The sequence below is a fragment of the Rhea americana genome, unplaced genomic scaffold (assembly GCF_003343005.1).
Source record: "Rhea americana isolate MKP2758 unplaced genomic scaffold, rheAme1 scaffold_106, whole genome shotgun sequence".
NCBI lineage: Eukaryota > Metazoa > Chordata > Aves > Rheiformes > Rheidae > Rhea > Rhea americana.
The window spans coordinates 522179-538334 of record NW_028185106.1 but is presented as its reverse complement, the minus strand read 5'-3'; the positions used below and the strand labels follow the sequence as shown (position 1 = coordinate 538334).

The following is a 16156-nucleotide window of genomic DNA, read 5'->3' as shown; positions in this document are numbered from 1 at the left end:
CTGGTTCGTTAGCAATGTTTCTCTTGCTATGTATTTTAAAAACAAGTAACTGCACCAGTACTGCACTCTGCTTAAACTGAGGTAGATACCTACAGCTGTCTTGCATCCTTTTTCACATTGTGCCTGGAAGATCATATGACAACACAATCTTGCAGCATTATGKCAGAACTCAGTGAAGTCTTTATGCTAACAATGATTCAATCTAAACTGACATATATTTGTACAGTATATTTTCTTTGTAGCAAATAACTAATACATAAACATAAAAACATAGGGTGTTCCCATCTGAGGACTGTTTTGGCTCCCTCTATTTTACATAGTGTGCAGCATAATTAGAAAACAGTAACTTTTTTTTTTCCAATTGTTGATTTATTATTGATTTATTTCACTCAATCATGGTATCAATTGGTACAAAACTGAGAATGAGTTAGGCTGAAAGTATTTCTAGAATCAACAAATCTAAAGCTCTTATTTTACCCAGTAGCTAATTAAAGGTCATTTTTCCAGGCTCACAAAAGACAGGATTTCAAATCCCTTCCCATTTAAAAAGACTCAGCCTCATGTTTCCCCTCTCCAAATGCTCCAAAAAACAGCTGTAGGATAAGTCTTTCACAATTTACCTGCTAAGCTGTTGCATTTAAGTAATTATTTGCATACTCACTAACCAAARCCATTCTTTTATTGATATATTTAATGAAATTGAAATATATAATTGGTAGTCTATAAAATTATGATAATGAGAAGGAAAGGTGGTATTATTCTGGGAGGCTAGAGATACATTTTCAAATGACCCTATTAGTCAGAGGAAGAATTTCATCCTGACCCTATTAGTCAGAGGAAGAATTTCATCCAAGCAAGGGTGTGACACCCCCTGCTCATCCCTAGAATTGTCAATAATGAAATTTAGCTGCTCGTAAGTGTCTCTCAATTTGTTAAAAAAAAAAAAAGCGTATATATTTTTTCTTGTGTTTCAGTAATCAAAATAAAATTTTGTTTATTTCATTGCTTTCACCACAAGCAGCAGAAGCCATCTCTCCTCTGCCTGCCTTCCTTGTCCTCAATTCACATCCTGCTTCTCAACTATGCACACATTGTTCCCTGGAAGACAGTCTTCTTGTATGTGTCTTTCCGTTGTGGAGACTGCAATATCCTTCCATCTTATTTACTACTTTGTTAGAGATCTGTTGTATTAAAAATATATGTAAATCACTATACTCCAAAAAAAAGTCGGCTGGCARAACAGTTCTCCTCCATCTAGCCCTACTGCAGTCTAATCTGCCTCTACAGCAGTGATTTACAGTCCCACTGATAYATCATCAACTTTTTATCTGATTATGATACAACAAACACCTTTAATGCTTCCCAATCATCATTCCTTTTGACTTACGTACTTTGCATAAGTAAACACCACAGATGTGGGATACATCCAAGTAGTTTACAAGTGTGAACTAGACTGGAAATGGATCTGGAGGGATGTTTTTGAGCCTTATACTTTAGCAAAGGAAAAAAAGACACACACAGATTTACCACAGTTAACACAGAAAGCACCCAAGCAGAAACAGAACCCTAATCCCAAACCTCCTTGAGAGTTTTTACCACTAGATGGTGCTTTCAAAAAGAATCAATGTAAATCAAGCCATCAGCCAAGGCACAGAGAGAAAGTAGTAAAACAAACAATACTATGAAACATATCCCACATGCCATTAAACCATTGATCTTAATTTTCTGCTAGGAATAGGCCAGTTTATGGTTCTGTGACAGAAAAAAAAAAGGAAGCCTTAAAGCAGTCTGCAATCACAACAGGGACGTGACCGACAAACATCATATTTATAAATATTCCTAGCTCTTAATTGCTACCAACAAACAGTACTGGTGCATGGGGAGAAGAAAATAAGCTAATGCAGCCTCTGGGCAAGCAGATGCCATTTTGAGAACATAAATGCAGTACACTGAAAGTGGCCTAAAGCCACCTCAGTTACCACCTGTCATATTTCCCCTCAAGTTTAACACTGGATCACTGGGCTCAGTGGCAYGAGAGGAAAAGAGGAGAAAGCTGATGTTTGTCCTTGTGACTAGGCAAAAATAAAGAGCTCTGCTGATCACTTCTATAATTTAGAGCTGAACAAAAAGAATGAAAAGCTTGACAACTGCCTTTTGAATGATGTGTTTAGACTATTTTGCATATTGTTTTAAAAAAGCATTTAATATTGCTGTTTAGACATACATTTGTGTGGGAGTTTCAAGGCATATTGTTTTGGCTTGTGCTTTAATCAGGTAATGAATAGAACATGGCACAGAAAAAAAATATACATTTTAATTTCAGCCTTTGTATGGTTTTATTGTTTGTTTAAGCCTGCCCAACTGAGACTCCTTGCACTACACGCCCCTGGTTGCATTCCATTTTAGACAAAGGCATATTTTAGGGAGGTATCTCTCACAAAGAGGTACTGATGAAACTAGAACTTGGAGTTTGGACAAATGACCATTTTACTGTAAACACAGCTCTATTGTTTCAGCGTCTCTTTTCCAGGGAATAAAAATTTCATTATTCAAAACAGAAGCTCAGAAGCAAATGACTCCTCCTCCCACCAATAATCTCCCCCCTACTATTCTAGAGAAATGCAACTTAAGAGTTTCTTTTTTTCTTTTTTTGATTTTCCTCTTGCAATATTTGCATTACTTTTTACTCATATCTCACCACAAATAAATTTTAGGGAGTTTAAAAAAAAGGAAGTAACTTTCTGCTCCTCAATGACTTGGATACACAAAACCCTGTGTATTACTGTGTTAAGACGCACACAGTAATTTCTGTTACCACTTGCCCACCACACAGCAGCTCTGGTTTGTTCTTTGTATTTTTATCACCTTTAGTTAACTTTTCATCATACCCTGTTACTGCCAGTGCCACATGGGCCAAAATCCACACWCAGGCAAAGCCAGGAAGAATACAAATAAATAGCTTTTCTCATGTCCTGCATATTGGGTCTAGGAATGAAAACATACCTCCTAAAAGACCTCTATTGGTACAAAATGCAGCAGCAACCAACATATCTACAGATAGTTACTGACTCTTTGCTTTGCCTTCCCAGAGGCAGCTTCCAATTTGTAGCCTCTGTTCACATGATATACAGGAAGGAGGCCGAGAGAACTGGACTTGTTCAGCCTTGAAGAGAGAAGGCTGAGAGAAGATCCTATTTGCTGTCCTCAACCCCTTAATGGGAATGTACATTTTTAAATATTTTTTATATATATATATATATATATTAAAAAAAAAAAGAAGAGCCAGATTCTTTTAGGAAGTGCACAGTGATCGTACAAGAGGCAACAGACAAAAATCTCAACAGAGGAAAACCTAGAAAAAAAATCATCACCACCAGAGTAGTCAAACACTGGAATTGGTTGCCCAGAGTGGCTGTGAAATTTCCATCCTTGGAAACGTTCAAAATTCAAGTGGATAGGTCCTGAGCAGCCTGATCCAGTATGATCAGCTTTGAGCAGCAGTTGGACCAGACGACCTCCAGAGGTCCCTTCCAATCTATATTATTTTGATTACAATAACCAAGGATCTGCCTGTTACTGCCGGTAGCTACTCTGGATACCCAGAATTGCCAGAACTTCATCCCAACACCTCTGTAGAGGCATAATTAAACAGCAGATCCCCCTTCTGCATAAGGAAAATTCAACAGAGCTTCCAAATATTCAGACCTAGATATAAGCATTTTTATAACACATTTTGGTACACTTTTCCATTCACAGAAAAATAAAGCAAGCAGAACAAGAATCTCAAAGATAATCCTGCCAGGTTTTACTCTATGAAAAACAAAACAAAACCCAGCAACAGAAAAAACTTCCATGCACCTTACCACGGGGAAAGGGAGGAGCAAGTTACATAAAATTACAAGTTGATGAAGCTCTGCATGCTGTACAAGTGAAAGAATATTTCTAAAATTCCTGGTAGAACTATAGTACGGAAGAGGAGATTATTCACTGAACAGCAGATTCTGTCCTTAAACATATACTGCTGATTGCCTGTTGCTCTGTTTCCTACTATATGAACAGAATAATTGGRGGGGGAAAAAGAATGTAACAGATCACTGCTCCAAACACCTTGATGCTCTTGCATATATTTAACACAGCCTTGGAATAAAACTGAGAAGATTCAATTTCCTTTAGCTAAACGTTCAATATATTATTCAAGGATCCCAAGGGAGCCTTAATGGTAACACGACAGACACAAGATTTCAACAAAATCATTATGGACTCAATAAAGGCCAGGAAACTGCAGGAAAAAAAATTCATGTGAGAAGAAARTCTCATGAAATGTATTGCTATAAGCTTGCATCAACACAGGACTGCTGCAGAGGAGCTAGAAGATTTCTGTACTGAAATGTCATGCTGCCGCTTTTCCTCTGCCTTTGTCACAAGTCAGGACCAACACGTCTGTCAACAGTTATCTACCCATTTTTTTTAGTCCTATAAAGTTTTGGTTTCCCTAGTAGTCCAGAAACACAGATGGAATTACACAATAATTGACCCTTTCTGAGCAGAGATGTCAGTGGTATATCAAAAATAAATTATTCTCTCACTCTTGATTTCATTTCAAGCACAGCAGAATAGAGCTCAGATTTCCTAGTTCTAATTCCTAAAGTACTTCAGATAGAAAATAAGAGCATTAACTCAAATGCAGTTAAGACTTACATTTTGTAAGTAAAGAGCAGAAAATGTATGTTTGTGACTTCTTAAAAAATGAAGATACAAACTGCATTAGTCTAGCAGATTTAGCAAAAAAGGAAATTAAGATAACTTAAACACAGCATCTAAGATTCTTACATGATTACAATACCACCGAAGTACAAAATTATAGGAAAGCACATGTATTTTCAAGAGAACTTTTAGTAGTAGTCAGTGTAGGAAAAGTAAGATCTTGCTTATTAAAAATGAATAATAAAATTTTCCATAGGTCATGGATGCAAACAAGATACGATCTAAATAGTTCTGTACATGCACGATCTAAGTAGTTCTGTACCTGCACAACTACATTTGAGAATGCAGTCACAGAGAGACAAGGCAGAATGAAAGAATTGATACAAGATGGCCTTTCCCCTCCAGGAGGTGAAAGGGAAGAAGATACCTAGGGGGAAAAAAAAGTTGACATAATKCTTACTCAGGGTGTCAAAAGGAGGGATAGTACATATTTCAAGAGTTTACTATATTTTCTGCAATTGTTTTAATATAGATTTGCCAGTTTATAGTTTCTATAAAACATCAGCATCAAGCATATGTACTTTCTATTTATTAAAATATAATTTCTTCACTTTAATAATAATCCTCATTTTAATAATCTGCCATTATGCTATTCAAAATTATATTCAAACTATTAAGTATATGAAGTAAGTTCAAAGGTTAGTGCATGTGATATTCATCCAAAAACAAAGATGCACATAAATGATACTTATTTGAGACATTTGGTCTGCAAGTAAAATGCTAAGTATGTTATCAGTRGAAAAAAGAAACAGGTTTCCAGTATCTACAGATGTGCTAGATATACTATTAAAAAATTCAGTTCTATTTATAGCTTATTGTAGTTCTACTTTGTTAAGATTATTCTTCTCTATAATTTTGAGAGAAATGGAAATGGATTCTTGATGTTCTCAGAAGTTTCTTTCCCAACCTTCTTCAGGAACTTAGCTCTTCTCCCAGATATGAAGCAAGAAGCCTACACTGTAAACTGAATTAACAAGAGCAGTTTGAGGAGAAAAGGTATTCCAATTTGCTCTCTATTCCAAAACAGACTCCTTGCATTAAGTGAATCATTCCATGCATTCAGATCTATGAGCTTTCTGGTTGCTTTGAACTCAGGGATAGCATAAAATAGGTGAAAGAGGAACAGGAAAAAAAAAAACATTTTAGAAAATAGTACCAGATATGCACCTAAAACAGATAAAGCAGTACAGAAATGTTTGAATAATCGCATTATGTATTTGTAAGAAACTTTAAGGTCACTTATACAGAAGGGGCAATGTAAATTTATGTAGAAGGTATTCCAAAAGGGCTAATTAAACAAAATAAAAACAAGAATAGCCAGCCTTAGTTTTTAAAGGCTGGGGCTTCTAAAAGGGACTTTGATGGTAGAACTGCAGAGTGCGGATCCATTCCTTCAATAAGAATGGAAGAAGTAACACATACTGTGATATAGCATGTAGATGTCATAAAGGAAGACAGACTGGTATTGGGTGCAAGGTGCAAACAGGCTTCTATAGCATTCAGAGGAGACCTTGACATAATGCTTTCATTATTGGAGCTGCTTCAGGGCAAAGAAGATGGTAAATAGTTCATGATATGTACAGGAATGTCCAGAGATGAAACAGGGACAAAGAAATCCAGTTAGKGTGGTTATTGCTTTGGAAGCTGAAGAACAAGGAGGAATGCAGTTCTAGAAAGGTTATCTTTTCAGATAACACACCAAAATCTCTTCTGATGATTTTTTAAAATGGTAGTGGTATTTTCCTTATGAAAATAATATTTGCAGGATGAAACACACAGGTATACAAATGAGGAATTTATTTGGAATATCTGGCATGAGGATGTGGTTGTAGCTCCTTAGACATTGGGAAACTTTTTTGGCATGTTAAAAATTCATAGGGTGACTTCCCATCACACCCAATGCAAGAATAATAACAAGATTAACAGGCACTGCTAGTGAAGGCACACAGCTACCCCATGGAATTTAATGCTAGAAGTTACTATCTTAACTAATGAGTGCAAAGAGTTGTTCAGATCACTCATGGCACTTGAAATACCATATTCTCTTCATGGTCTGTGAACTTGCATCAGAGGCCAAATTACTTCACCTCAGCAGCTTTGCTTCATATTGATGTGTTATTTTATTTCATATCAGATGCTGAAAACCACCACTGTCCCCTACCTCGCCTAGCTGTTATACATAGACAAGTCAAAGTATTTATATTAAACAATTGCCAGACCTGGAACTCAGRACATCTGCCCTGTACACCCCACGAACGTCCTAACAAGAAGGCTATAAAGTCCTGTTCTGTTTTTTCTCTTAAATTTAATAATTCTTTAATCAACAGTTCAGGATTGGAAGGGACCTCCTTAGCCTACCCTACTGTTACAGAAACTCAGTCCTACAGTGCCTTTTATAGACTTATCGAKTTATTCTTAAAAACAGTGTTATTTTTATGATAAATGGAACAGATCCAAAAGGTAGGGCTCATTATTCCCTTTCCAAATACAGCCTAGAACCATGCATCTAGAGYACAGACCTAGGAGACAGAAAATATGTTCAACCCTCCAGGGAAGGAAGGACTTGAATTCCTCTCTCCTGCAGGCTCTAACACTGTTCAGCAAACTTTTCAGACTCTTGCTTAGTAGTAGCAATACTACCAAAAGGGCTCTTAATTCCCATACACATGCTGTTCCTGAAGCTATGCTGGCACAAACATTTATGCAGCTATGTAGTAAATCACAGCAGAGAACTAACCTGGCCTACAGCTAACTTAGCAACAACAAAAATAGGTTATTTTGTAGGTAGATTAGTTACCTGATMCCATCACTGAATCACACAAATAACTGTGCAAGTTTAATAAAGAGTATGTGGCATAAGGGGAGGAAGACTCTGCTGAAAAAATACAGTCAATAAACTTCCTTTAGCAAGTGTCAACTGCCTAGGTGAACATGTACCTTGAGCTGTGCAGCTTATGCATGAGTGGGCAGGTAAAGAAGCCAGAAGTTCTTCCAGGAAACTTTTTCTCCCCACCTCATTTCTTTCTGCTTTTATTAGAAAGGCATCAGAAAGAAACTCATGACAAAACTGCGACTGAGTTGTAGCTCAGGAAACTTATGTCTTTGCAATGATGAACTAGGCATCTAGAGCTTGAAATGGAAGAGTTTAAGGTACAGCTGTCTTGTTTCCCTTTTTTGATTACTCAGTAAATTTCCCATTTTTGTTGGGTGGAACATCTCCCACCCTTCCCCATTAAACAATTAAAATTTTCATTGAAAAACTAAAATGTAGTATTTTTCCTCCTCTGAAACTGGCATTTATACCCTAGAATTTGTTGGGCATGTAGGTTTTCTTTGTGTAACTATAGTCTAGAGATTACGTCAGATACTACAAAAATAAGTAGTAGTCTAACACAGACTGGAATTAAGGGAGGGGTTCTAAAATTTTTTTTGATATCATTAATTTGTTTCTGTATTTTGTTTGTTTGGCAATCATTAAGCAAAAAAGTTCACTAAGGAAAAATTAAATTTAATATTTAGCATGTAGTCAGCAGAGCCTTTTCTAAACTAGTCATCAACCCTATGCACTTGCAAGGTGCTCAGATGGTTTGCTCTTTCTAGGCCTGTATTCCTAAAAAATATATTCATGAGTTAAAAAAAAAAAGTCAAGTCATTTTAATTTAGAAAGTTTTGTGTTAAATGTTTGATCAAAATAACTTGAAAATAAAAGCCTAAATGTTTGAAGATCATAATCCTTACAAAGAAATAGCAACAGTGAGCCCAATATGGCTTATTCATCTAACCTCACCTTTGAAAAGAAAACAAAAAAGATAACCACCCACCTGCATGAGACAGTGCAAATGGAGAACTCTCAAGGAGATTAATAACTATTTATTTATTCAGSCTTTTGCCACTCTACAATTAAGGCTATGAACACCCTTAACAACCATTTATAATGCATGAAACCAAACACACACACCCCTGTCCATTATCCCAGTATTGAAGGACCAGTTAGATCTCAATTCAATCATCTACTTCCTTGAGTCCTTTTTGAGGTTATACATGTTAGCTCTATTCACTACTCTTGCGTTTCAAACGAGGTAAGGAGAACAAACAAGATGCACAGAGCTTTTTGGGTTTGGTGTTTTTTTTAGTAGGTGGGGTAAGACTTTGTTCCTATCCATGAGAAATGGGGCAAGAATCAAATATAATAAAATACTRTTGGAATAATACTTTTTTGATTGCTTCATTATCTGTTTTTCCTTCAGTCAAACAGTGACATGTTTTTGTGGTGTAGCCAAGCACTACTAACCATCTTATTAATAGTTATATGCTATCAACTTTTTCTGATTATACAGGAAGATTACATCAACCACAACTTACAGTCAGCTTTTTGTTTTTTTAACTATAATTGTAAGCCTAATCAATATCTCCTAGAGTCATCTATCGGGGAAACATAAAAATAAAGCACATTCAGGCATCTTGTTGGATTGATTTACCATTTCCGTTTGCACTCAGAGTTTGAGCTTAATACTTATTATAATATATAGTTCATATAAACCCCCCAAAATCCAGTTTGCTCTGAAACAGCTATTTGTTAGATATGAAATTAGTACTAGTATCAAGCTTTTTAAAATATTTAAAAGATCCTTTTATTTTTCTTCTCAAACGTGTTTTTATTATAGTAGCATTTTGTAACCCCAATAATGAGCTAACAAAACTAAGCAAGCCTCATTAGATAATGGACTTTGAATGGGGGGTTTTACAATACCTTTGAATACCTTAAAATAACAAAAGACAATAACAAAGTATCTGTTGCATGCCCTTTTCCTCAATCTTAGAGATAAAACCGTAGCTCTTACCTTCTTTTAAGCAGCATACGGCTGGCCATAAATGGCAATACTTGCACGGAGTTTGGAAACCTRCAAAATAAGGAATTATATTTTGTAAATAATAAAGCATTTGTAATTGCAACAAAAAACACACACTGAGGCTAATCCTTGAATCACCTTAAGCCCATACAAACATTCTGCGAGTTTACATGAAGTAGGCTGGTCAAAGACGTAACAATATTCTGGTACTTGAATCTTCGTCTGAATGATAATAGCTTTTCAATTTCTGGCTCTAATTTCAATTCTTGAAAATTTACAATTAAAAAAAAAAGTTGGAATTCAAACCAGAAGCTTATGGATAGAAAAAAAATTATAAATCAACCTTTCTGCAGGATTTTTCTTGGGCAGATTTTCTCTTCTCAAATTAAAGCATATAAGGTCAACATCTTAACAAAAACATGAATCTTGCTATTTCTATGTTTCTTTTAAAAAACGTGATGACGAAGTAGTTATTGCACAACTTAAAAAGCAACTTACGCGCCATATCAGAAGAATAGTATTAAAACAGTAGTATGAAGCTTGTTAATACTGATGAAAATGATAGAGTTACAAAGGTTTTAAGCTGACTTTGTTAAATAATGGCTAAATATAAAACAAATGAACAAAAAAAAAATCACTAGAACAGGTAACATAAACAAAAACCTACTCAATCAACAAATATACAAACCACACCTAGCATTCCTTGTCCACTAATTACATTTCAGCTTAACTTCTACACCAGCTTAAGAGTTTAAAATGTTCAGACACATATAAACATATCCTTTAACTTTCCAGAGCTCAAATTTTGTAAAAACATATTCACCTACCTTTACTAAAAAGTAGAAAAAACAAGAGTCTAGAGATCTTTCAATTATAATCTTACATACAAAAGTCTAAGTCAATAACTAACTAATAATAGACAAAAAAAATCAATTCATGAGCTTCTATGCTTTCTAGTTGAGAATCTTCAACACAAAAAATGCTATATTGGGCAGGCCAAACCTTTCTAGGTCACTGTTTTGCTTCCAACAGTGGCAAAAGAAAACAACATTTAGGGAGGAGAGTACAAGAACCCAACCACTTTCTGCAATCAATTCCCCTCTCACCCCCTTAGCACCTCCAGCTGTTGTATTTAGAAAGTTAAAGGGTACAACTCTGCCTTTTCTATCTGTTTATGGACCTGTGGGCCATGAAGATGTTTAACCCCTTTCTGAACCTACTGAAATTGCCCCACAACCTCCTGTGATAACAAAATTCTGAAGTTCACTGCCTACTTGTTCAGAAGAGTTTTCTCWCATCTTTTTTAATGTTTTGACCTCCTACTAGCTGAAGCAAGTGCCATCCAGTTCTTGGATTACAGGATCTAGTGAATAACAGYTCCATACCTTCTTTACCACCTTAATGGTCTTATAAATCTTCATCATGTCTTCTCTCAGCTTCCTTCTTTCCCTACTAACGAGTTCCAGCTTCTTTAGCCTCCAAATAAGGTAGCTGCTCCATCCCCTTAATTGCTTTAAGTGGTCTCCCCTGCACCTTCTCTAACCACAGTATGTCCTTTACAGTGAAGCATAATAAAGTGGCATTAATATTACTATTCTTCTATATGAAAGCCATGACCCTATGGCTAATAGATAAGCACATAAAAATCTGTTCAGAAAGTCAGAGAACTGCCAGACAAGCAATAATAGAAAATAGATCTTAGAGCTTAGTTTATAGCGATTCTCTCTCTTCCTGTGTTAAAACTTCTGTTCAAGRAAAGAGAACTTATGTTTTGTAAACAAACAGGTTGCACTGAGAGAACACCGGTGGCTGCTTCACAGGTTTCTCTTTTAACTGAAAAACTGATAGAGAAGCCTCATGTTCTGCTACTACCCTGACATGTAATGATTCAGTAGGAATTACCATTTAAAGCTTACAAGATCCGCAAAACATAGCGTGATCTCACAGTTGTTATTTGCTGTTGGGAAGCAACACTCATAGCTGTAATATATGATTTTTGTAGAATAATGCAGGTAGAATAAATGTCACTTTTGTGATAGCATCAAACATGAGATAATAYGGTCAACAGTTGCCTACAATAAAGGAAAACTCTTCTGTTGTGTTTATGTGGATCTGTGAACAAGGTCATCAGGTGTGGCAAGTGGATGTGGAGGAGATGGCTGTCTGACAAACATTGCAATTAGATAATCTACATTTCAGATGATTAGTTCCAACTGGTAAATTGGTAAGGCAATAAAACTAGATACCTATTTAAATAAATCAGTTTGGCTGTTTATGATCTCATACCAGTTAACAGCAAAAAATAGCTCACATTTCATTTTAAGTGATTTATAAGGAAGGTTACACTTCTATTTTGCTTAGAAGAAATTCTTAAAATAAGCATGTGTATAGTCAAAACAATCAAGGCACTAGAACTAGGGAAAAAACACTTCAAGAAGTGTGTGTGAATCATCATTACTCAGAAATCTTAGAAAATAGTATTTCTTTTGTCAACAGACGAGTGCAAATCAGAAGAAAAAGACAAGGATTTAACATATATATATTATTTAGTCCAATCAACCTGTTTTGAAGAAACACAAATCTGCAATTAACAATGTAATATTTCTCTAGTCCTATGAGAGTGATAAAGAACTTCAGTGGAAAGAAAACATAGATTTGCAAATGGGAAATGATGGTCTCCAATTGCTGCATTCTTGCTGTACCTCTTAAAACAGCACTTTCATTCAACAGGTTCAGGTTTTAAATCCCTCAGAGACACATTTCATGTCAATATGCTTTTACTAGCATTGCTTGCTCCTCAGTTAGTAAAAAGAGTTTTGTTAATACAAGCATCCAACTTAAAATCAAATGAAAGAAATCCCTCTGCTGGAAAATAGTACTAAGTCCTCCCATTGGACAACAATAGAAGGTTGTTCAAAAACACTTTCATAGTGTTTATTAGCCTTGCAAAACTTTACTGAAAATTTAAAGTACTTTATTTTTATAGCATTTTGTGACTTTACATCATTTTATTTTAATGTGATTTCCTTATCGCAGTTTGGAATTCCAAGATTCCAAAATTTTTGTATCACAGAAAATTCTGGAATTTACTGAAGGAAAAAATGCCACATGTCAGTATTGACAGTTACATATTAAAAATACCAAGATACCTTGCATTGTACACACTTTTTACTTTGAAAAGTTAATTTGTATGTCTTTAATGGTAAGACAAGTATATGGACATCACAGTACTGTTATCAAAGTAAGAAGCCAAAGAATTAAAGATTGGAACTGTCATGTATAAGACATCAATATTCTAGAGTAAAATACTGCTCTATCTGCCACAATCCCAAGATAAATGGAGTCTCTAGAAGTGTTACAAGAGATGTAAAAATATGACATACAATTTGTTCTTACTATTAATAATTGTATCATATAACCTAATGAATCTAGATTCAATATCTTTGGAAAGTGATTGTGATATGGAACTTCAGGAGACTTCCTGTTCAAACTGCACAGTATCTCTATACTTAAAACTTACACTGAAGGCTAGATAATCAACGTTTAGTACATGCAGAGTCTTCATAACGAAATAATTCATTGTAGTATTAACTCCCTAGAAAACATAGTAAATTGAGATTATACTAGATTGAAATGCTTTATTCTGTTATAATCCATTGCTCTGTCAAGGTGTACGTCATTCTTTACGGTTCATGCTTATAACAACATTAGTTATCATATATATTTCCTTTAAACAAAGAAAATTATCATCTTTGAAAAACATACAAAATTGTTTTATACATAGATGGAGTTTGAAATAGGAACAATTTTGTAAYAGTATGCAATTATAACAGGCAAAAATTGGACAAAGACCTGTACTTTGAGTTGGAAGTATCCGCTAACAAGACCTCGAATTTATGTGGGCTTCTGGTATTGTGGAAATTATGAAAGCATTTCCATCAGAGATCACTACATCATATTAAAATAAACTTACAATATTATGAAGAAGCCATTAATTCTGAATGCATTATTTTAAAGTAAAATATTTCATTTGACCTATGCCGGTCTGCTGAAGATGGGAGACTGGGAAGGCAGAACATGAATAAAATCCAGCAACTGTGACTTGCTGACAAGAAAGGTAGAAGGTGTGGTGATGAATACTGAAGGTCCTACCAGTAACATTAGTATTAAAGTATTAAATAATTTACAATAATAATGTTCAGAATATTACCATCACYATAAGACATTATGCGTAAGAAATTCCAAAGAAAGATAGTGACATTATTTTTATCAAGGCTAATTTTATTAAAATTCCCTGGATAACTGCACCAGTAGTCACTTTTCAGCTTTATTACTTCCAAAACAGAAACTGCTCCAGTAAAGCTGCTACCTAAGTGACAGAAAGAATGCTCAGGAACACCCAGGAGATATCAACATGTCTTGAGAAGTCTGAACAAAATTTACACTTGGTTCAGATCTAATCTTAAACCCACTGTTAACCTAATAATGGTTTTGCTCTATCTGGATTTTACTAAGTAAGTTACCACTGAAATTAGAAGATAGTAAAGATATTTGGAGGAGTTGAACTTACTCAGCTCTTACATACAGATGGCAGTTTTAGAATTATTTTGCTTAGAAGTAACAAAAACTTTCAACAGAACAATGGTTGTGCACCCTGGATCTGGGGTATTTAATTTCCGAAACCTGATTTTTAGAAACTCTTAAATACTTACCTCAATGCCAAGCATCGCTRTGAGCACTGAGGATTTGAGTCTCACCTTCTAAAGCCTATAACCTACTTTAATCTTAATTAGGCATCCTATGCAGCAATAGGATTTGAGAAACTTTATTGATTTGTTTTATACGTAAGAAACAAAGGTTCTCAGAAGGCTCTATAATGAATATCATGAGAAGTTTTATGCCCCAAATCAATTGAATTAATTTGAATAAAACTAAGTTTCCATTTTCTTTTGCAAGCCATTTTTATTAGAAGAGAGACCAATTTAAAGGTTATGTTCTAGCAATCTTTCACGTTACTTGAAAGATGGATAATAAATTTCCGTAAGTTTCTGGTTTTGTCCGATACAATCTAATCCTTTACTTTTACTAAAAGAGTACCTTGATTTCTTGTCAAAGCAGAAAAATTATCTGAAACTTGTTTCCTTAAACAGGAAGAAGTACCTTTCTATTTATGACATATGCAAGCAGGGGAAATGTTGAGGTTTTAAAAGTGTGYGTGATGGCGAGCGTCTCATTGCTTTCAGCTGTGAGATTACCTGTTTATTATACAATAACAGGAAAAACAACACAAAAAAAAATCATTGTGGTATTACCATTAACATTTAACCTGTCAGGTGTTGGTGCCTTTTCTCCAGGAGAACAGGGGGCAGGGAATAGYGGAGTATTACATCCCTTTTATCAGCAGCTGGGCACAAAGTACTCTTTCCTGCAGAAGAAGAAAATAAAGGACCACACATGACTCAAGCAGCTAGGACGACTTAGGCAACTTTGCTTGGCTCTAATTAAGTACGGGACCAGGCTTAGGAGATATGGGTACGTGTGTTGTGTCCCTAAACAAGGCAGAAGGCAATTAAAAGGCGGCTCTGCTCAGGGGGKGCACCTAGCAGGTGCGCCGTGTGCAGACGCAGATCAGGGGCGCGGAGCCGGTGCCTCGCGCACCCGCAGCGTGCGCTGCGGCACAGCCGCAGGCGCGCGACGAGCCCCTGAAGCTCCCAGCAAGAGGTCCGGCTGCCGCCGCCGCCGCAGGCCGCGCCGCGCCCTCTCCCCTCCTGGCCGCGGCCGCGGGCTGGCCCGGCGGCGCCCACTCCGCGCTGAGCCGCCTCCCGCGGCCGTGCACGGGCTGATTGGCGGAGGGCGGCCCCGGTCCCACCCGCCAGAGGCGGGCACAGGGGACCTGCCCCGCCAGGAGCTCCTCGCTGTCCTGGGAGCCAGGGTAGTGCATGGGGCGGGAGGGTGCCTGGGGACCGGGACGGCAGCTCTCCGGGCCGGCGAGGGGCAGGGGCGAGGGCAGCCTTTCCTCGGCTGGCTGGGGCACCCAGTAGCAGCATCCTCCCGGGGCGGCCGCCGGCTCTAGGAGGGTTGACAGCAGCACCGGTGCATGCGTCCGGCGGGGCGGCAGCGCGGCGGAGCGGAGCGGGGGCAGAGGGAAGTGATGAGAAGTTGAGGGAGGACGGAGCGAGGGTGCCCTCTCCTCTCTGCGCCGCAGGACAGCGCAGCCCCGCAGCAGGTGCAGCAAAGCCTGGGCGCAGGGGACGAGGCGGGCCCGGCGCGCCTGGCGCCGCAGCGGAGGGGCTCCGGCGGGAGCAGTACCTCAGGCCGGACCGAGACGCGCAGACCCCGCGCCCTCTCCACTGACGGGGAAAAAAAGAGCGGCAAGCGGAGCCCCGAGCAGCGGGAAGCGACTTGCTCTGGTCTGCTCGTTACCAGAGGCAAAAACACGGAGAAACAGCCCTGAAGGGAGAGAGGTGAGGGAGGTCTGCAGCACCGCGGGGGCAGGGAAGGGGAGGCAAGGCGAGCTCGGGCCCGCTGCCGCTGAGGCGGCG

General features: G+C 37.6%; 1 protein-coding gene across 1 annotated transcript in view; it reads left to right on the top strand.

Annotated features, from left to right (window-relative positions):
- Nucleotides 1-15639: 15639 nt before the first annotated feature.
- UGT8 (UDP glycosyltransferase 8) overlaps nucleotides 15640-16156 on the top strand; it is a 47116-nt gene continuing 46599 nt past the window's right edge. The window contains exon 1 of the mRNA XM_085309052.1: nucleotides 15640-16078. The gene's annotated coding sequence lies outside the window, so the exon portion shown is untranslated. The remainder of the gene's footprint in view (nucleotides 16079-16156) is intronic.